Here is a 22862-nt window from a genome sequence, read left to right as displayed (position 1 = left end):
GAGCGCACAGAGGATTCGGAGGAAGAGCAGCTGGACGATGAGGTGACTGACCCCACCTGGTTTGCTAAGTCTGCTGAGGACAGGTCTTCAGAGGGGGAGGCAAGTGCAGCAGCAGGGCAGGTTGGAAGAGGCAGTGCGGTGGCCAGAGGTAGAGGCAGGGCCAGACCGAATAATCCACCAACTGTTTAATCTGCCAGTGCACCGACTGCCGTGCGATGTGCCCACTCGGTGGAACTCTACGCTCCACATGTTGGCCAGGTTCTATGAGCAGCGTAGAGCTATAGTGGAATACCAACTCCAACATGGGCGGCGTAGTGGGAGTCAGCCTCCTCAATTATTTACAGAAGAGTGGGCCTGGTTGGCAGACATCTGCCAGGTCCTTGGAAACTTTGAGGAGTCTACCCAGATGGTGAGTGGCGATGCTGCAATCATTAGCGTCACCATTCCTCTGCTATGCCTCTTGAGAAGTTCCCTGCAAAGCATAAAGGCAGACGCTTTGCGCTCGGAAACGGAGGCGGGGGAAGACAGTATGTCGCTGGATAGTCAGAGCACCCTCATGTCTATGTCTCAGTGCGTTGAGGAGGAGGAGGAGGAGGAGGGGGAGGAGCATGAGGAGGAGGGGGAAGAGACAGCTTGGCCCACTGCTGAGGGTACCCATGCTGCTTGCCTGTCATCCTTTCAGCGTGTATGGCCGGAGGAGGAGGATCCTGAAAGGGATATTCCTAGTGAGGACAGCCATGTGTTGCGTACAGGTACCCTGGCACACATGGCGGACTTTATGGTAGGATGCCTTTCTCGTGACCCTCGTGTTACACGCATTCTGGCCACTACGGATTACTGGGTGTACACACTGCTCGACGCAGGGTATAAGGAGAACCTTTCCACCCTCATACCCGAAGAGGAAAGGGGTTCGAGAGTGATGCTATACCACAGGACTCTGGCGGACAAACTGATGGTAAAATTCCCATCCAACAGCGCTAGTGGCAGAAGGCACAGTTCCGAGGGCCAGGTAGCAGGGGAGGCGCGGAGATCAGGCAGCATGTACAGCGCTGGCAGGGGAACACTCTCCAAGGCCCTTGCCAGCTTTATGGCTCCCCAACAAGACTGTGTCACCGCTCCCCAGTCAAGGCTGAGTCGGCGGGAGCACTGTAAAAGAATGGTGAGGGAGTACGTAGCCAATCGCACGACCGTCCTCCGTGACGCCTCTGCCCCCTTCAACTACTGGGTGTCGAAGCTGGACACATGGCCTGAACTCACGCTGTATGCCCTGGAGGTGCTTACTTGTCCTGCGGCTAGCGTCTTGTCAGAGAGGGTGTTTAGTGCGGCTGGGGGAATCATCACGGATAAGCGTACCCGCCTGTCAACCGACAGTGCCGACAGGCTTACACTCATAAAGATGAACAAAGCCTGGATTTCCCCAGACTTCTCTTCTCCACCAGCGGACAGCAGCGGTACCTAAACAATACGTAGGCTGCACCCTCGGATGGAAGCATTGTTCTCTATCACCATCAAAAACGTGGAACTTTTAGCTTCATCAATCTGTGTATAATATTCATCCTCCTCCTCCTGAAACCTCACGTAATCACGCCGAACGGGCAATTTTTCTTAGGCCCACAAGGCTCAGTCATATAATTTTTGTAAACAATGTTTATACGTTTCAATTCTCATTAAAGCGTTAAAACTTGCACCTGAACCAATTTTTATTTTAACTGGGCTGTCTCCAGGCCTAGGTACAAATTAAGCCACATTAACCAAAGCGATTAATGGGTTTCACCTGCCCTCTTGGTTGGGCATGGGCAATTTTTCTGAGGTACATTAGTACTGTTGGTACACCAATTTTTTTGGGCCCTCGCCTACAGTGTAATCCTGGTAATTTTTATGGGCTTCGCCTGCACTCATGGTACAGCAAGGTGTGTGGGGTTGGCCTACACTTTTGCTACATAAATGTAACTGGGGCCTTGTCTATACTGCAACTACTGAAATGTGCAAGAGACTGTTATCTCCCTAAACTGCTGCAACGGGAATGTTACTGTGGCCTGTCTTGACTGCTACTACTACTGAAATGGAACTAATACTGTGCTCCCCCTATACTGCTGCTTCGGAATTGTTACTGGGGCCTGTTTTGACTGCTACTACTACTGAAATGGAACTAATACTGTGCTCCCCCTATACTGCTGCTAGTGATATGTTACTGGGGTCTGTCTAGACTGCTACTACTACTGAAATGGAACTAATACTGTGCTCCCCCTATACTGCTGCTAGTGATATGTTACTGGGGCCTGTCTCTAATGCTACCGCTGAAATGTTACTAATTCGGGGCTCTACCTATACCGCTGCTAATGGTATGTCACTGGGGTGTGGAAACGGAGGCTTCCCAAAGACATGATGGTGGCGAGGCCATTTCCCACCAACGCGGTTACTGTTAAGGTGCATATAACCACGGACACGTGGAGAGGACACATAGTGCCTCAAAAACATCCCCCTCCTCCTCCAACAATGAAAACATTCTTGGCAAATACCTTTGCATAGGTCCGTCTGGTGGCAGTCTAAGAATTTCACCTTTACCGACACAACAAGAGAGCCCCCCCCCACCATCCCCCGCCACGGCCCACTTAATCCTGGCCGCATTCCGAAAACCAACTAAATAAAACCGCGCTACTAGGTCCGCAGTCGCCACCACATTCCCACCAGCGCGGTTACTGTTAAGGTACATATTACCACTCTGACTGGGGCATGCACTGTGGCCCGAAGCACACCTGTATTGTATGTGACATTAGCTCTGCTGAGCAGGGCACTGCAATGGGATACATTAATGTACCGCCAAAGCCCACCTGCATTTAATCTGACGTTAGCTTTGCTGTCCAGGGCACTGCAATGGGATATATTTATGTACCGCCGTTGGCTTCCTGGGACCCACCCATGCTGTCGGTCCACACGGAGTTGTGACTGCCTGTGTCTACTTATAAAGAACCCCAGTCTGACTGGGGCATGCAGTGTGGGCCGAAGCCCACCTGCATTAAACCTGATGTTACCTCAGCTGTGATGGGCAATGCAATGGGATATATTTATGTACCGCCGGTGGGTGCCAGGGAGCCACCCATGCCGTGGGTCCACCGGGATTTCACATTAGGGAATTGTACCTGCCAGTGTCTATGTATTAAAAACCCCGGTCAGACTGGGGCATGCAGTGTGGGCCGAAGACCACCTGCATTTAATCGGACGTTACCTCAGCTGTAATGGGCAATGCAATGGGATATATTTATGTACCGCCGGTGGCTTCCTGGAACCCACCCATGCTGTCGGTCCACACGGAGTTGTAACTGCATGTGTCTACTTCTAAAGAACCCCAGTTTGACTGGGGCATGCAGTGTGGGCCAAAGCCCACCTGCATTTAATCGGACGTTACCTCAGCTGTGATGGGCAATGCAATGGGATATATTTATGTACCACCGGTGGGTTCCAGGGAGCCACCCATGCCGTGGGTCCACAGGGACTTCACATTAGGGAGTTGTACCTGCCAGTGTCTATGTATTAAAAACCCCGGTCAGACTGGGGCATGCAGTGTGGGCCGAAGCCCACCTGCATTAAACCTGACGTTACCTCAGCTGTGATGAGCAATGCAATGGGATATATTTATGTACCGCCGGTGGGTTCCAGGGAGCCACCCATGCTGTGGGTGCACATGGAATTCCCATTGTGGAGTTGTACCTGCCTGTGACTATTTATAAAAAACCCCGGTCTGACTGGGGCATGCAGACACCTTGACAGAATGAATAGTATGTGGCACATGGGTTCCCCATTGCTATGCCCACGTGTGCAGCTCCTGATGGAGGTGGCACAGGATTGGATTTCTCATTGCTTCTGTACAGCATTGTGGGCTATCGCCCCGCCCCTTTTAAAGAGGGTCGCTGCCTGGCCGTGCCAACCCTCTGCAGTGTGTGCCTGCGGTTCCTCCTCATGGCAGACGCACTTATAAATAGACATGAGGGTGGTGTGGCTATGAGGCCAGCGTGTGGCATGAGTGCAACTGAAGGCTGCGCAGGGACACTTTGGTGTGCGCTGTGGACACTGGGTCGTGCGGGGGGGTTGGGCAGCATGTTAACCCAGGAGAAGTGGCAGCGGAGTGTCATGCAGGCAGTAATTGTGCTTTGTTGGAGGTAGTGTGGTGCTTAGCTAAGGTATGCCTTGCTAATGAGGGTTTTTCAGAAGTAAAAATTGTTGGGAGGGGGGGCCCACTCTTGCCGCTATTGTGGCTTAATAGTGGGAACTGGGAACTTGAGATGCAGCCCAACATGTAGCCCCTCGCCTGCCCTATCCGTTTCTGTGTCGTTCCCATCACTTTCTTGAATTGCCCAGATTTTCACAAATGAAAACCTTAGTGAGCATCGGCGATATACAAAAATGCTCGGGTCGCCCATTGACTTCAATGGGGTTCGTTACTCGAAACGAACCCTCGAGCATCGCGAAAAGTTCGTCCCGAGTAACGAGCACCCGAGCATTTTGGTGCTCGCTCATCTCTAGTTCTAACGCAACAAATATGTCAACTTTCTGTTCTTTTTTGTTTATTATTAAACCCAATGAAAAATCATTGAAAAGAAAATTGCACTTTTGAAGAAAAACTCCAATGTTTACAATCAATCAGTGTTGTGAAATATTACTTTTGGGACACTGCACAGTGCAGAGTGAGGTTCCCCCACCTGGCCTATTCATTCTACTATGTGTGATCTTACTAGGGACAGACAAAAGTCAGCACACTTCAAACAGGATGTGTTTGTTAGACTTTCCATGTCAATGACAGAGCAAGTGAAAACTCACTGATCTCCAAAAAATGTGCCGGGTCACTATCTTCCAGTGTATTTTCTTTTTTTTGAAGAAAGTGGAAATAAAAGAAACTTTTATGTAAACTTAGCCGATGTTTATGAACAGGTCTTCTATAACATCAGCCAGCTGGAATAAGTGAATGTTAGAAGGACAGAGAGGTACCCTGTAACTGAGACAGGAGAAGCTATGATTAGATACATATCATTATTTTCATGTGTTGATACCTGCTAAAATGAATTGAACAGCGTATATTTTGCAGTTTAAAACATATGGATAAGTGTTTAAATGAGCTAAATTGTAGTGAAGTGCTGAAGTAGTCAGCAGGATGCAAGGAATGGCAGCTTTTGTGGGCAGACAGTGAGAGAAGAGTGAGGAAAGTAAGACTCACATACAAAAGTGCTGGACGGGGTCATTTTTTATCGTATGCTGTAGGCAGACCCTATTTTGCAACACTCAAGGTAAATACATGTGAAATGTCACAGGAAATCAGAGAAACATTAAGGCCTCGGTCACACGGACGTTTTTAGGTCTGATTTGCAAACGCGCTTGCGATCTGCAGATTTATAGACCCAATGCAAAGCAGTGGGATCGGTCACATGTCCGTTTTTGATGCAGATGTGCCGATAATTTTAGGACACACCGATTCGCAAATCACATGTAACTGCGTTCTGCGCAAATCGGTGCTTGTTTTTGCGCTCAATGGGGCCGGCGGCAGCAGCGCCGACCCCATTGAGAACATATACTAAGATTGTTCTCCTCTGCCACAGCTGTGCCACAACTGTGGCAGAGAAGAACAATGTTCTCCCATTGAAGTCAATGGAGCCGGCAATACAGCCGGCTCCATTGAAAGCAATGGGCTGCGGGCAAGCGCGGCATGAATTTTCGGGGAAGGGCTTAAAATATAAGCCCTTCCCTGAAAACCATCCTGAAAATGTGTTTAAAAAAAAAAAAAAAAGTACACTCACCTTTTTCCTGCAGCCGGAGTTCAGCCGTGTCCGGCCGGCAGTTCTTCTGAACTGCTCTCTGCAGTATTCAGCAGACGGGGATTTAAAATACCCGCCTGCTGAATGGGCTGCCTCTGATTGGTCACAGCTCTCACCAATCAGAGGCAGCTCTCACTCACCCATTCATGAATTCATGAATGGGTGAGTGCTGCCTCTGATTGGCTGAGCACAGGGACCAATCAGAGGCAGCTCTCAGCTATTGAATGACAGCTGAGAGCTGTCTCTGATTGGTCCCTGCGCTCAGCCAATCAGAGGCAGCACTCACTCACCCATTCATGAATTCATGAATGGGTGAGTGAGAGCTGCCTCTGATTGGTGAGGGCTGTGACCAATCAGAGGCAGCCCATTCAGCAGGCGGATATTTTAAATCCCCGCCTGCTGAATACTACAGAGAGCAGTTCAGGAGAACTGCCGGCCGGACGCGGCTGAACTCCGGCTGCAGGAAAAAGGTGAGTATCCTTTTTTGTTTTTTTTTACACATTTTCAGGATGGTTTTCAGGGAAGGGCTTATATTTGAAGCCCTTCCCCAAACATTAATACAGTGCTTGCCAGCAGCCCATTGCTTTCAATGGAGCCGGCTATATTGCTGGCTCCATTGAATTCAATGGGCGAACATCGTTCTCCTCTGCCACAGCTGTGCTGGCCGGCAAATCCGGCTTTGCTGCGATGGATTCGCCATCCCGTGTGGACGAGATTTCTGAGAAATCTCGTCCACATAGCTGGTTAATCCCGGGATTAGTGGCCGCAGGCGGATTTGGTGTACAGTGAAATGTAGATCACCACATTTGGCTTCATGCTCCACCTGTAGGACATTGACCCACTGTGTGGGTAAGAATATGTAATGCCCCTGGCCATGCTTGCTCGACCATATATTCATGGTCAGGTGCACCCTGCCACTGACAGCGTTCTTCAATGCCAAGAATACGTTATCACTCACATGGCAGGATGACTTTTTAGGCAAAGAAACGGTGACTGGGCATCTGGTACTGAGGGTTAGCATGGAGCATCACATTGCAGAAGATGTCTGTGTTCACTAGTCTGAAGGGCAGCATTTCCATTGAAAGGAGCTGCACAATGCTCTTGTTTAGACTGTACTTATTGGTGGTTGGGATGTTTTTTTTTAATGTTCTTATAGCTTGGGGATGAAGAACTGGTTGCTGACCTGGGACATGCAAGAATATGGGGTAGATGTCAATGTCGGTGAAGGTGGTGGTGGTGATGGTGGCTCAACTTCTGCTCTCTGTTTCCCACTCCTTGCTCTGAAGCCTGCAGCCAGAACATCATTTGCAGAGGAGATGCCTGAAGTAGATGTGTTACTGCTGAACTTACACAAAACTGTCTCTCTGTGCTCAGAGGCTACTGCATGAATAGGGAGGGAGATGGAGGAAAAGGAAGCTACAGCAGCGGAAGAGGGAGCAGGATGAGGCTGACTCTGTCTTCTGGCCCTGATAGGCTCTCCAAGACAGTGGCTGGTGGGAGTTCATGTGACTGTTAATGCACGTTGTGTTGAGATTGTTTTCGTTCTTGCCACATTTTAAGTGTTTACAACAGGACTTACAGATGACCACACTTCTGTCATCATGTGTGGTTTCAAAGAATTTCCAGGATGCACAAGTCATTTGAGCAGACCTAGCTGCGGGTCTGATGGTGGTATTACTGCAACTAGTAGTAGCTGAGGGTGGTGTCATTGCTCTTTTTTTTCTGCAACACTATACTCACTGCCTTAGCAGGGTGCTTCTCCTGCAATGTCTGCCTCTTTCCCCTTGCCCTGTGAGACACTATCATGACTCTCTCAGTCTGTTCATGTTAAGTGAAGCATCTCTTCATCTTCCACCTCCTCTTCCTTTTCGTCGTCCTGCTCCTCCTGAGTGGACTCTATGTCACAGTGAGTATCGGGACCTGACACCTCTATTTCTACATTCCCCAGAGTTTACAATGCCTGTGAAGGGCTGACTGCACACACCCGCCACCATGATTTTCCTCTTTGGAATCAGTGAATTCATTGTCTTTTCCTTCTTTCTTGACATCCATGGCACCAAATGATCAAACAACTGCTCAGACTGATCCAGGTGGATTGCTTTAAAGGGTGCAGAGGATTTGGCACGGAGTGAAGGGGGGATGCAAACTGACTGCTGTATGCCTGCGACTGGGAGGAAGAGGAGGTGGTGGTGCTTGAGACATGCTGTGTCATCCACTCTATGACCTGTCCTGCGTTCTGTGGATGTAAAACATGGGTAGAGCCACTTGTAAAGAATGTCAGCAGGCCTGCCTCACCTCCGGCAAATCGTGGAGCTGTTGCTTCAATGGGAGAAGCTTGAAGTACCAACTTGGCCTGTCCTCTAACACCTCCACCACTACTGACATGTCCCCTACTCCATGCTTTCTTCAGGATTCCATTTTATTTATTTTTAATCTAGTTTTTTTTGTTTACTTTTAAGTGTAGTTTTATGTAACTTATCAGCTAAGGGCTCCAGCACATGGACAGATTTGATTTATGGAATCCAGATTCCGTAGCAAATACTGCCCATAGCCTCCTATGGAGAACCGCTGCTTCCTGCACATAAGTGGAAATTTCCGCTTGTGGCAGGAAAATCACATACTCTCCTGTGCAGATTTCTTCCTGGATGGCTTCCATTGAAGTCAATGGAAGCCGTCCATCCCGCGGCCCTTCTTAGTGGGCACTGCAGAAGGGTTGTGGGATCCACATAATCACCTTGTGATGGCGCATCATAATCTGTACTGTGCATGCGCGTCGATCAGTGCTCCTGCAGTACAGATAAAGAAGAATCCGGACAGGAGTCACCAGCCGGGCACAGGGTCGGATCCTGCCGTGGGATCCAGCATGCTGGATCCGACTCTGTGATGTGCAGGAGGCCTAACTTTGTAGTTTGATGAAAACCAATGCTAGCCGCGTAAGATTTACAAATAACTTGTCGTGGCCGGACTGGCAACTTTTAATGATGTCTGAGGCCACTGACATGCACTGTGTGTATTTACTGTTTAGCTATTTAGGTTTCTTTTTGTTTTATAGTAAAACACCACCAACTAAATAAGCCACAGTTCCTGAGAGGCGCTATATCTGAAACCAGAAGGCCACAGCATATAGCTTGTATCTTTGTGAGCTGTCCCTGTTTGGCATAGCACAACTGAATTATCCTCACCTCTCTGCTAGCTGTTTAAGGCCTGTAAAAAATTCATTAGTGGCTGGACCAGCAACTTTGAAAAATGTCTGCGGCCTCTAACATTCACTGTGTCTATTTGCTGTTTCCCTGTTTGGGTTTCTTTTCGTTTTATATTAACAAAAACCACCATTAACTAAATAAGCTGCAATCCCTGCACAGCGCAATATGTGAAAACAGAAGGCCACATCGGTATAAATGTGATGCAGCTTCTCTGTCCTGTCCTCAAGTGTAAAATGGCCACTGGTTACACTGTACCTATGTTATATATGTCTAGGTCATGTGATGCAGGCGTCCAATGAAACTGCTGACCAGATGGAGGACACATTTGAGTCCTCAATGCACACTGTATGCTGATTGGTTGCACACTCACCTCTGCTGCAGATATTTTTGCCAAAAATCGGTTTGAACGTACACAACTTGATTTAATTAAGATTGAGGCAATTTTATTGTCAAGCCAATCAAAATCAGCATGTTCAAATCTGATGAAAGAGAACTTCTACATGGAGTTTGCATACTCTCCTTGTGTTTCTCAATAATCACCTTATTTAGATAGCACATACATATTATGTAGCGCTTTTTATCCCCATTGAGGCTTACAGTATTTATTTACCTCTCTGTATGTTTTTGGAGTGTAGAAATAAGCTCACACAATCACAGGAAGAACATACAAGCTCCATGTAGGATTCCAGCGCTTTAAAGCAACAGTGCTAACCACTAAGCCACAGGAGCACCAATACATTAATGTCATGCACCAATTCTAGGGGTATTGGTCAAATTCTGATTCGGTTTGAACTAATTTGAATAAAACTTCTCAAAAGTTCACTCAGCACTATACACAATGTTAGATTGTATCAGATTAGGTGTTACAGTGGTTTTACTACTTTAGCAAATAAAAGTAATTTTTTATGTGGAGCTGTTGGTAAGTCCTTGACTTTGACCACAAAAAAATTGACATAGAACAATAAAATTTTACAGTTATGCTACATAATCTCTTTGGACACCAATGGACTTCTGACTGTGATATTGTAACTTCTTCAACCATCCATATAGAATTTCTTTGGTGTAGGCAGCAAACCAAGTGTCAGTCACTGCAATTCGCTCAAAAATGGAGTCAAATTTGGTACCCTTGAGGTGTTTCTTTAAATTAGAACTATAGCTATAGAAAGAAAAGACTGGTGTATAAGCGCAACCCTACAGAAAAAGATGGTAAGATGATTGGATGTATTATCCAACTTCTCTTTTATTAAGTATATTAAAAAAACAGCATAGGATACACGTTTCGGGGAGAACCTCTTCTTCAGTCAAGTTGGGTGGGACATCACTTCTGGGACTATGGGATAGGGGACAGCAGGAGAAGTGGAGAATAAGTCACATCCTATCTGCCCACCATCTTTTCTGGAGAGTTGTGCCTATTAGCCAGTCTTTTCTTTCTATATCTCTTCACACATCTGCCGTGCCCACCTTGGTTGGCAGCAACTCCACAGTTCATTCACTCTTCACAGCCCTTCCTAAGGCATTTTTGGTCTCTAGACATTTATGTGGGACCACAGCTTCCAATGCCATCAAGTTTGCTTCACCCCTCTCCTTTTTCCCCTCTCCGAATTAGAAGACAGATGATAGTCCGAGAGGTCCAAATCAGGCAAAGAAAGAGGGTGATGCAGCTCTCCGAAGCCCAGATCACGGAGTTTGCTCTGGGTGAGGACTGCTGTGTGAAAAAAGGTATTGTCATGCAAAAACTCGACACCTTGGGTCAATTTTCTGCACTTTTTAGACTTCAATTTATCCAGAAGTATTGTGTAATACACAGCCATGATAGTAGACCCCTTTCGATGGTAGTATCCCATCCTTATCACAGAAGGAAGATGCCATCCTCTTGGATGACAAAATCTTCACTCTAAACTTTATTGGAATGTGGGGAACTGCTGTGTCTCCATTCTTTTGATTGCTACTTTGACTCCGTATAATACATAAAAATCCAAATCTCATCCATCATCACTAGTTGAAACAGGAAAGTACTAGCATCCTGCTGAAAATGCTGCAGAATTTCCCTGGACACTTTCACTTAGGCATCTTTTTGATCTGCTGGCAAACATTTTAGAACCCACTTGGAAGACACTTCTCATATGTACAAATGATTGTAAATTATGGAACCAACTCTTTCACTAGAAATGTTCAGAGCTTCAGCTATCATTAGTAGAAATTTACTAGTCTTCCAGAGCCTTGTCATGGATTACATCTCTGGACTGTTAACGACAACTGTTCACTACAGGAGGTCTTAATCATCATTGTTGAAGTGGCAGATATTACATTTGGCAATCCAATTTTTCACTGTGGAGTACAAAGGTCACTTATTGCCTAATGTTTACCCCATGTCACCGTGAATGTTTTTGGCCAATATCCCCTTCAGAAACAGAAACTTCATCACTGCTCTGCTCACATTTGCAGTGAAATCTACTGCAGACTCCGCCATGTTGTCTTCAAACCTGCATAACCTAAGAATGAAACATGAGTTCATGCCAAAATTTGCCCACCAAATATAGCAAAGATTGAGCTATAAGTAATATAAATTTAAATGCTGTAAAACCAAATGAAGATTGCAAAACCAAGGACCCCCTCGTATATAAAATAAAAAGTTAAACAATTTTTTTTCATAGAATTTCTGTATCCATTCCTTACAGTTTTTGATATCTCTGCTTACTGTCATTCAGTATGAACCTTTATTGTTCACTTCCAATGTAGAAAACATCTGTCCCAGTCATGTGATAGATGGGGGCTCCTTACAAAACAACCGTAATATAATATGTCCTGCCCCCGTATGATTATCATGTAACTAGAACAGACTTTTAAACTACCAGAAGTAAACAAATAAAGGTTCCCATTAAATGGGTTTGGAAAACCAAGAAATTGATACATAAAGTGAACTGAAAAATTGTATAACTTTTTATTATAAAAAAAAATATAATAAATCTTGTTATTTGTATAGCGCCAACTTATTCCGCAGCACTATCAGGTAATTTATTTATTACCCCCCACCAAGCTGGGTACTCATTTTACCGACCTCGGAAGGATGGAAGGCTAAGTCAACCGTGAGCTGGAACCATGCAAGGATTGACCCCACAACCTTCAGGTCATGAGAGAGAGCTTAGGATTGCCTTTCTGCTGCCTTAGCACTCTGTGCCACACGAGGCAAGCTAACACAAAACACAATATATTTCTAAAAATATTTTACCTTAATATCCATGTTTCCATTCCCCTCAAACACTGACTGTATGCAGTATACCTAAGAAATGATAGCAACAAGTAAATGTATTGTTATGGATTTGTAACTTGAAATCTGTTGATGCTTTAGTTCAGGAGTACATAGATTTTCTCAAAGCTCTTCTTTTCAGACATCTGTAACAGATAAGAGTATAAGATAAATGCACATATTCTGTTTTTTTTCTGTCAAAATGATAAATGCTGTAAGTTAGTGTTCTCTAAGTCTTTATGAACTGGAAGCAACCAACGCAGACTATTAGTAGCCACAGCCAAGAGTGAGCTGTCAGTGAGTTTTACAGATGTGATGTACGGCACAAGGCCAGTTCTACATATCAGGTAACTTGGTAATGATTTTTATTGGTGAAGAAGCAATGTATATCAAACTCACTACATAAAAACAGTTCACACATTTCCAGGGAGAGGATGCATTTTTAAAAAAATTTCAAGATGTCATCGGAAGAATTTCAATTTCTACAGGCTACAAGGACTACGGACTATTTAGTGTCTTTAGTGTCACTAATTTATAACCGTCTAAATGTTTTTGTATTTTATGTTTTAGACTTTTTTTATGGGTAAAGTAACCCTAGTTGTCTCAATTATTATAAAAATTGATTTATAAACAGAAGTCCATGTGTCGTGTATGCTTGCATTTGTGTGATTTGTACTTGTTTGTGTCTGAAAAGGAAGCTTTTTATTTGGTGACAATACTAGAGATGAGCGAGCGTACTCGCTAAGGCAAATTACTAGAGCGAGTATTGCCATTTTCGACTACATGCCCACTCGTCCAAAAAGATTCGGGGGCCGGCAAGGGATGGGGGGTGGCAGGGGAGAGCAGGGAGAAACTAGCGATGAGGGGGGAGATCTCTCTCTCTCCTCCCCCCCCCCCCCCCCACTTCCTTATGCTCACTCCCGCAACTCACTGCTCACCCCCGAATCTTTTGGCACGAGCGGGCCTGTACTCGAAAATGGCAATACTCGCTCGAGTAATTCGCCTTAGCGAGTACGCTCGCTTATCTCCAGACAATACACATTGGGTAGAATAAGCAACAGCAATGTGAACAGCGGCAAATGTCAGTGACTCAATTTTCCGTTAAAAAAACGATTTATAACAAATTCTTGAGCTTATTTTAGTATTTATTACTAAAAAAATGATTTCAGAAAGTAGTAGTAGTAGGAGGAGGACCTCTATAAACCTGTGTGAATTGCTTACAAACAAATAATCCTATTTTTTTAAGAATCGTCAAGTCAATTCTCTTGACAGAATTACTACATGATTTCTGTTCATATGCCTACTAGGGCATCTGGAAGGTATAGAGGAAAGTCGCTCACTCGGTACCCCCTCATAATGAGCCTGTGTGGGAGGCACTTACTACAGCTGGGTCCCATTCTAGTAGACCAAGCCTATCCATGTATTGCACTGACCTGTGTTGACTTGACCAGCTGGTGAATACCACAGCGATAATGCCAGAAGAAGAGCCAGAAGAGCAGCAATCAGCTATGAATAGATAAGGCATTGTCATGTGATAATCCCTTCAAGCACTGGCGTAACTATAGGGGATGTGGTTGCACCCAAGCCCAGGATCCTTACGAGGCCCATAAGGCCTCTCTTCTCCATATAGGGAGCCCAGTACTATGAATAAAGAAATATAGTTGGGGGCCCTGTTACAGGTTTTGCATTGGGGCCCAGGAGCTTCAATTTACGCCTCTGCCTTTAAAGGGGTTGTCCCGCGAAGGCAAGTGGGGTTATACACTTCTGTATGGCCATATTAATGCACTTTGTAATGTACATTGTGCATTAATTATGAGCCATACAGAAGTTATTCACTTACCTGTTCCGTTGCTAGCGTCCCCCGTCTCCATGGTGCCGTCTAATTTTCAGCGTCTAATCGCCCGATTAGACGCGCTTGCGCAGTCCGGTCTTCTTCTTTTCTGAATGGGGCCGCTCGTGCTGGAGAGCGGCTCCTCGTAGCTCTGCCCCGTCACGTGCCGATTCCAGCCAATCAGGTGGCTGGAATCGGCAATGGACCGCACAGAAGACCTGCGGTCCACCGAGGGTGAAGATCCCGGCGGCCATCTTCACAAGGTAAGTAAGAAGTCACCGGAGCGCGGGGATTCAGGTAAGCACCATCCGTTTTTTTTTTTAACCCCGGCATCGGGTTTGTCTCGCGACGAACGGGGGGGGCTATTGAAAAAAAAAAAAACCCGTTTCGGCGCGGGACAACCCCTTTAAGCACATAGTCATTATTTCTTTCCTTACTGCACATAATAGTAACTGTATATAAGGCCAAAAAAAGACACATGTCCATCCAATTCAGCCTATTACCGCCCCCCCCCAATGTTGATCCAGAGGAAGGCGAAAAATAGTCAATGAGGTAGAAGCCAATTTTCCCCATTTAAGTTACCTATTTGTTGTTATGGTTTTGAAATATGTATTAAATGAATATATAGAGAGACCCATGAATATTTCAATAAAAGGAAATGCGAAAGATTATTGCCTGCATTTCTTCTATTTTTTTAATTGCCATTTACAAATGAGGAACATCGTAGAGAGTTTTATCTACACTAAAATCATCAGCTTGATGTCATATTTGGCAGTACAATAAAGAACCAAAAAAAATGCTACCTGTAGAAAACCTCATGTCACATAACTCCTAGCTGGAATAATTACAAACTGTTTTTCATAATGAAGATCAATCTAACAAACTTGCTTCTACACCGACTAAGTATCTGTCTATTCCGATGATTATTACAGAGATTCCTGATAGTCCAGAGAGACATTTTAATGGCTGAAACATCACTGCCAAATATTGGCAAAGAGATGGGGTGATTTCATTGCAGACAGAAAATAGGAACAGGGGCAATAAAGCATGAATAAATCTGGTTGCTGAGTCATTAATCTTAATACTCACCGGTGAGAACAACATGGACCTCTATCAGAAGGGATTTTAAAAGCATAAATCATAATACTATATTTGCTGGATCTAGACAGGGTTGCACCATAGTATAGTTTCCAGGCAGACATGTGCTTCAAATAATAAGCTGAATTTATAGAAAAAAAAGTTTTTATTTATACTGACATTTTGTTTTGGATTATTTACATTTAAATACTAGACAGAATAAAAGACCCTTTCATTTAACTCTGGTCCAGTATATATTACGGTTCATAGCTAGAGATGAGCGAGCACCAAAATGCTTGAGTGCTCGTTACTCGAGTTGAACTTTCAGTGATGCTCGAGAGTTCGTTTCAAGTAACGAACCCCATTGAAGTCAATGGGCGACTCGAGCATTTTTGTATATGGCTGGTGCTCCGCTAAGGTTTTCATTTGTGAAAATCTTAGCAAATCACCAGTCATGTAAAAAACACAGAAATGGATAGGGCAGGCGAGGAGCAACATGCAGGGCTGCATTTCGGGCTCCGAGGTCTCACTATTAAGTCACAATAGTGGCAAGAGTGAGACCCCCCCCCCCCCTTCCGCACTGTCAGCATAAGCCCTTACCTGAAAATCATCCTAAAATGTGTAAAAATAAAAAAAAAATGTATACTCACCTTTCCGCTGCAGCCGGAGTTCAGCCGCGGCCAGCCGGCAGTTCTCCTGAACTGCTGTGAGTAGTATTCAGCAGCTGGGGATTTAAAATCCCTGCCTGCTAAATGAGCTGCCTCTGATTGGTCACAGCCTCACCAATCAGAGGCAGCTCTCACTCACACCCATTCATGAATTCATGAATGACAGCTGAGAGCTGCCCCTGATTGGTCCCTGCGCTCAGCCAATCAGAGGCAGCACTCACTCACCCATTCATGAATTCATGAATGGGTGAGTGAGAGCTGCCTCTGATTGGTGAGGCTGTGACCAATCAGAGGCAGCTCATTCAGCAGGCAGGGATTTTAAATCCCCAGCTGCTGAATACTACTCACAGCAGTTCAGGAGAACTGCCGGCTGGCCGCGGCTGAACTCCGTCTGCCGGGACAAGGTGAGTATATATTTTTTTTTACTTTTTACACATTTCTGGATGAATTTCAGGGAAGGGCTTATATTTTTAAGCCCTTCCCGAAAATTCATCCCGCGCTCGCCGGCAGCCCATTGCTTTCAATGGAGCCGGCTGTATTGCCGGCTCCATTGAATTCAATGGTCAGTGCTTGTTTAATCGAGACGAGTACTGCGTGGTGCTCGTCTCGAGTAACGAGCATCTCGAGCACCCTAATACTCGAACGAGCATCAAGCTCGGACGAGTATGCTCGCTCATCTCTATTCATAACCTCTGTTAGTAGTACAGTAGCTTTTCTGAACATGGCGGCTAAGACTTAAAAAGAGTGGATGATATTTATTAAAAGAAGTTGCCTATAACATCCCATTAGATTCCAGCTCTCATTTCTCAGAGGCCCCTTTGAAACTGCTACCTTTTAACTGTATCCCCATTTCCATAGGTGATGGTCAACACATTCCATATAACCTTTACATGGGACGATCTGTCGGGTACAGATGTCTGACACGTTGAGCCAGCGATAATCATTCTTGTGTTTTTACACAGGAACGGGCATCTTTCAGGAAATGGAGGTGAAGCGGGCCGGGAAACATTCCAACCCGCCTGCCTCCATTCACTATAAACAGGTTCATAAGTTGTCGATTGCCTGCCTGCACAGGCCAATCCGTCATTCAGTTTTCTGCATGCAAAAATTGAATGACGAATGAGAAGAAAACGAATTCTCGCTCGGTGTTCAGTCTACGCATGTATTTACACTGAACAATAATTGTTTGGATTCTGGATGGAGGAATCTGAATAATTTGTTGGCCCGTGTAAAAGGACCCTAACTAGTCGAGTGGAAACCTGTGACCAGGTCAGGCTGTGTATGGACCATGGACTATGTTTATGTAACATAAGATCATAAGAACCTCCTTAGAGCAAATATAGACTGTCTATTGCAGATAAACCTTACAATACATTTCCAGTAAAACTGTACCTAGCATATGTTCATATTCTATGTGCATTTCCCCATTGCAAATTGAGATGGGGCGGAGCTAGAGGATGGATCCCACTAGTCCCACCCCCACTCTCATGGAAGCCGCCTTACCTGGCCCCTCACTATAGGGAAATCCCTTGGGGAACCCGATGCTGGGGAGAGAGGTGGGACTCCCCTACTGCTCCCCGCTGCTGAGGAATTGGAGCTGAGGGCTGGAACAATTCTCTGCTGCTTACAGCAGGACATTTAAAACTTGCAGCCCAGAAGCAAATTTTGAATGTCATGCTGTAGACTCCTATTAGTCCCCGCAGGGATTAAGGGAGCCCCTCAGTGCTTCCCCTCATCCCCACGGGGACAAACAGAAGTTTACAGCAGGACATTTAAAATGTGCTTCTGGGTGTAGTGGCGCCACTGTTATTTGGAATTCCCTTGGTCAGCAGAGATCCTCCTAAAGACTTCTAATCTTCTTTTCGGAGTGTCAGGCACAGCTAAACTCCAGCTCCAATAAGAGTCTATGAAGACTCCTGCGCATCACGCACCAAAGATAGGTCAGGTCTAGAGATGAGCGAGCGTACTTGGCCACGCCCCTTTTTCGCCCGAGCGCCGCGATTTTTGAGTACTTCTGTACTCGGGCGAAAAGATTCGGGGGCCGCCGTGGGTGAGTGGGGGGTTGCAGCGGGGTGTGGGGGGGGAGAGAGAGAGGACTCCCCCCTGTTCCCCACTGCTACCCCCCGCTCTGCCACGCCTCCCCCCGCCCCCCGGCGCCCCCCGGCGCCCCCCGGCGCCCCCCGAATCTTTTCACCTGAGTACGGAAGTACTCGAAAATCGCGGTGCTCGATCGAGTAATTACTCGAAACGAGTAGGTTTACTCATCTCTAGTCAGGTCCTATCTTTTCACGCAGCACGGACCATAGATGCGAGCTTTGCACACTGTTTAAATACTTTGCACTTATAGGTATCCACCCATATTAAATACTCTACACATTCACCACAATCTCCTGCATGCCTTGCTATTTACAAGTCAATAAACCCTGCAGGACTATTGGCGACTGCTACGCCTACACTCAGGTTTTAAATTACCTGTTCTTTCTGTCTTCATCCTTTCTTTTTTTTGTTTTGGCTTATACAACACTCTATAGCTTATCAACCCCCTGAAGATGAAACGCGTTAAGTTAGTAACATTTGAGTGTGTTTAGCGTAAATTGTTTGAGCCACCGTATTAAACCTAGGCCCCATTTACAATTTAGGGAAACACTATGGCTTTAAAGGTCTAGGTATGAGTTGGTAACTGCCGAGTGTGTTTAGCTTAAATTGTTGGAGCCACCGTATTAAATCTAGACCATGTGTCTACCTATTATTTAGGGTAAGACACTATATCTACGGTTCTAGACATTAGAGGAACCAGTACCTACTGGAAATCAGACGGTGCTGCAAGGACTCGTTTTTTATCAAGACACAAAACCGAATCCTGCTAAGGGAGCCACTGAAGTGTACTCGATTTACTGGTCCTCTAGTCATTGACTTTATGTGTTTATTTCTGAGTGTGTATTAAGTTTGTCGTTGTCTACTGGCCCTGTTGATGCACCCCAATTGAGGGTGCCTTCTAGGGTCTGTATGTGCCCATATGTGTGTATGTGTTTTAATTGAATTTAATAAAGCAGCAATTTTACTAATAGTCAACTCTGTGAAGGGCTATTCTGACTTTCTTAGACTATCCTGCACTTTGTGACTAGTTTGATAGGAGGACCTGTGCATTATCAATGAAAAAAAATATTGTTATTGTGCAAGTGTGGACTGACCTTTGAAAGTAGGTGGGTGTGCATAGTTTGTGCGCAAAAAAAACAAAAACAAGGAGCTTTGTGAACTAACATTTAAAAGAAGGTCTAGGTGTTGGATTTAGGTGTTCTCTGAATTGGCATTGTGAAAGAATCAGTAGGTGGTTGGTTTACTATCACAAATTTTAGTCGGAAGAAGTACCAAAACCAGTTGGCGCCCAAAGATAAATCCTCGATGTAGATGCCGTGACCTTAACATGTAAATGTATTTTTGATGCTTTGTGTAGCTTCTGCAGTATAAGTCAGATCGGCCAATGATTTACCAACCAATGGTGGAGAACTAGGAGGGCTTGTAAAAATAGTTGCTTAGTTATCCCGGCAGCCAATCGCTGTGCCTTTTTGGATGCAAGCAAGTATGCCCCGCCAAACCATAACCCCTCCCCAAAAATCTCTGAACGATTGTCAGTTAAACCAAGCGAAAAGCGAATAGCCAAACAACAGTTTTTATGCAGACTAAAATTCAGCGATGAACGAATAATGAGCGAAAAATGCAGAACTGCCCATGTTTACTTGTAATGATCATCGCTCCCTTTCACCCGTTTGAACAAATTATGAGCGTTAATCGTTGCGTGTATAAGAGCCCTTAGCTCTGAAATCCGATTAACAATTCCACGGTCTGAGCACACTCTTGGGTGATCACTAAATATAGCCAGACCAATGAATACAGTGAGTTTATGTTTATACCTAATCAATCCTCATAGTCCTGCTAGCTTCAAATTAGAAGCACATTATTCACTGAAAGAGCCAAAAATACAATACCTGAAGGTCTGCAATGCAGACATGGTCGCCATAGGCACGATCGCCATAAGGCAGGCACAATCGCCACCGGCACAATCGCCGTAGGGCAGGCGCAATGGCCTTAAGCCCTGAAGATATGCAGTTAGCCAGACAATAATGTGGAGGAGCAGCTTGTTCCTGGCAGGCTAATATGCAGTCACCCACTCCACCCAACCCAGATTGGGGAGGAGTGACTGCATATACTAATAGCCTGCACATGTGAACGATACCAAAGATGTCAGCCATAGATGGGTGGTGACCCACCATACAGGATATCAACCCTGGCTGATATGACAGCGGGTTGCCCTGTATCTCTAAAGTGGGCCACACTGGCTGACATCTTGGGCTCCCCCACCAACTAGCAAACTACATACAAAAATACTAATGCATACTAATAAAATGCGGGTGTTGGTACTGCATTTTGGCCAAAACGCATAGGCTGACGGACCACGTCGAGGTCACACCGCTTCCGTCAGTACCTACGCTAACTCACGATAAATTACATAAAATCACAGGGGTGAGGAAAAAGAAAAAAACAAACACATTATTCACTGAAAGAGCCAAAAATACAATACCTGAAGGTCTGCAAAGCAGACACGGTCGCCATAGGCACGATCGCCATAAGGCAGGCACAATCGCCACCGGCACAATTAGAAGACAGTAGCATTTTGCAAGCACTGCTATTGTGGTGATCTTTTCTGAGCTAGTCAAGATAGTAAAGATCTCTTCATCAAGGAAAAAAAACTTAATCCTGGTAGTAGAGTGAGTGCCTTAGGGCTTCCAGTGCCAGCTGCTAGATTTCTCAGCCATCTGCTAAACATAAGATCAGAAGCTTGCTCTGAACTTCTCAATTATCCAAACTAATATGCTTGTATTCCAAATGCCAAGCTCTTTGAAATAATTTGTGGATGATGGTGGCCACATTTTACAGTTTGCAAGTTCTGAGAATAGTTTAGAGGTTAAATAATACGAAACCAGTTTTGTTAGATTAAAAATACAATTCCAGTGCCAAGGAAACGTTTCATACAGTACCATCTTTCTCGAAAGAGAGTGTGACATTCTTTAAAATACTGTATAGAACATTCTTATATAATAAATTAATTGTCCCACGAAAAATATTGTTTGTAGTTAAATCCCACCTGTAATTATGAACATTTTTTGTATTTACACTTTTATAAAAAAAAAAAGCTTCTATCCTCAGATATTCCAGGAGTGATGATAGGAGAGCGCCACCAGCTCCTCTGTTCCTGAGTCATGTGACTTATGGCTGTTGTTGCGACACTGCTCTACTTAAGAGCCTTTCTGTGTCCAGTCCAGTCCACCTTAGTAAATGTTCCAAGGTGGTCACACATGCTCAGTACTGCTTTTCTGCATTAATATTGATTCACTCTCTTATCACTTGATCAACATCTCCTGTGATATCAGAGATGCAGTAACATCAGAAGCAACCATTTACAATACCAGGGATTCCTTCACATAGCAAGAAGCAATATTTTTCATGGCATAACACTAGAGAATAGCGAGCATACTCGCTAAGGACAAATACTCGATCAAGTATTGTCCTTTTTGAGTACCTGTCTGCTCGTGAGAAAAGATTCGGGGGGCGGGGGGGAGAGCGAGGAGGAATGGGGGGGAGATCTCTCTCACCCCCCCCGCTCCCTCCTCTTCACTCCTGCAACACACCGCTCCCCCCCCCCTCTCGTCACCCGAATCTTTTCTCGCGAGTGGGCAGGTACTCGAAAAGGACAATACTTGCTCGAGTATTTGTCCTTAGCAAGTATGCTCGCTCAGCTCTACATAACACCCTTAAATTTAGAAAATGTTATATAGGTACTTCTTTATAAATATATACATAGTGTTTTAAACCATGTAAAGAAGTAAACAAGTACAAACTGATGTTTTTAGATGTCTCTGCATTTAAATTTTAATTTGAATTCCATTGAAATGAATGGGACCTATAACTAGTGTCAGAATTATTTCCTAATTTTATCTACTGTAAATAACATACCAGAACAGTCACCCAAGATGTGAATATTAAACCAACCATTCAATAATTTGGGGGGTTTCATGTTGATATGCAATATCGCTGAGTTCTGTTATTGGTTGCAGGCCCTGTGGCATCCTGTAAACCGGGAGGAACTGCAGCTGTGAACATAGTCCAGATCGGGGTACCAAGTGCTGTCACAGGACACAGTGGGAGTGGGGAGAGGTGGGTATATCACCATTTGTTATTTGGATGCATGGGGAAAAGTTTGTCCAAAGTTCTTACAACTCGGACAACCACTAGAAAAGTTTTAGTTGAGTGGAGATGAGCACTTTTAAGTAACTACCACTGTACTGAGTTCATATATTCTGTGGTCTTGTCGGTAAAGTGAGAAATTGAATTCCATAATACATGAAGCAATTTATACTAAGCCAAGTGGACAAGAGAAGACTACTCCATAAAACTAATGCGTACTACCTTATTAGGATCTGTATGTTCAGATCTGGAAACTGGTACCCATAACCTGCAATGGACCCATACTGTATCTCCGTGTGCCTCCAATTTTTTTTAGAGGCATATAGAAGTTTTACTCGAGGAATCTGTGAGAAATAAATTCATGGCTTTTTTCAATTCCTGCCATTTTATGGATATAGTCTCTCTTAGAAGCATTGCATACTAGCCTTATATCAATTTTAACAGCCACACAGTGATTTGATACAACTATTTTCCATCCAAGTGATTGGCTATAATTAGAGATGAGCGAACGCGTTCGTCCGAGCTTGATATTCGTGCGAATATTAGGGTGTTCGGGATGTTCGTTATTCGTAACGAACACCATGCGGTGTTCTGGTTACTTTCACTTCCTTCCCTGAGACGTTTGCGCGCTTTTCTGGCCAATTGAAAGACAGGGAAGGCATTACAACTTCCCCCTGCAACGTTTAAGCCCTATACCACCCCCCTGCTGTGAGTGGCTGGCGAGATCAGGTGTTCGCCTAATATAAAAGTCGGCCCCTCCCGCGGCTCGCCTCAGATGCGGTGTGAGTT

This window comes from Eleutherodactylus coqui, chromosome 7, assembly GCF_035609145.1.
Source record: "Eleutherodactylus coqui strain aEleCoq1 chromosome 7, aEleCoq1.hap1, whole genome shotgun sequence".
NCBI lineage: Eukaryota > Metazoa > Chordata > Amphibia > Anura > Eleutherodactylidae > Eleutherodactylus > Eleutherodactylus coqui.
Note: the sequence above shows the minus strand (reverse complement) of the source record.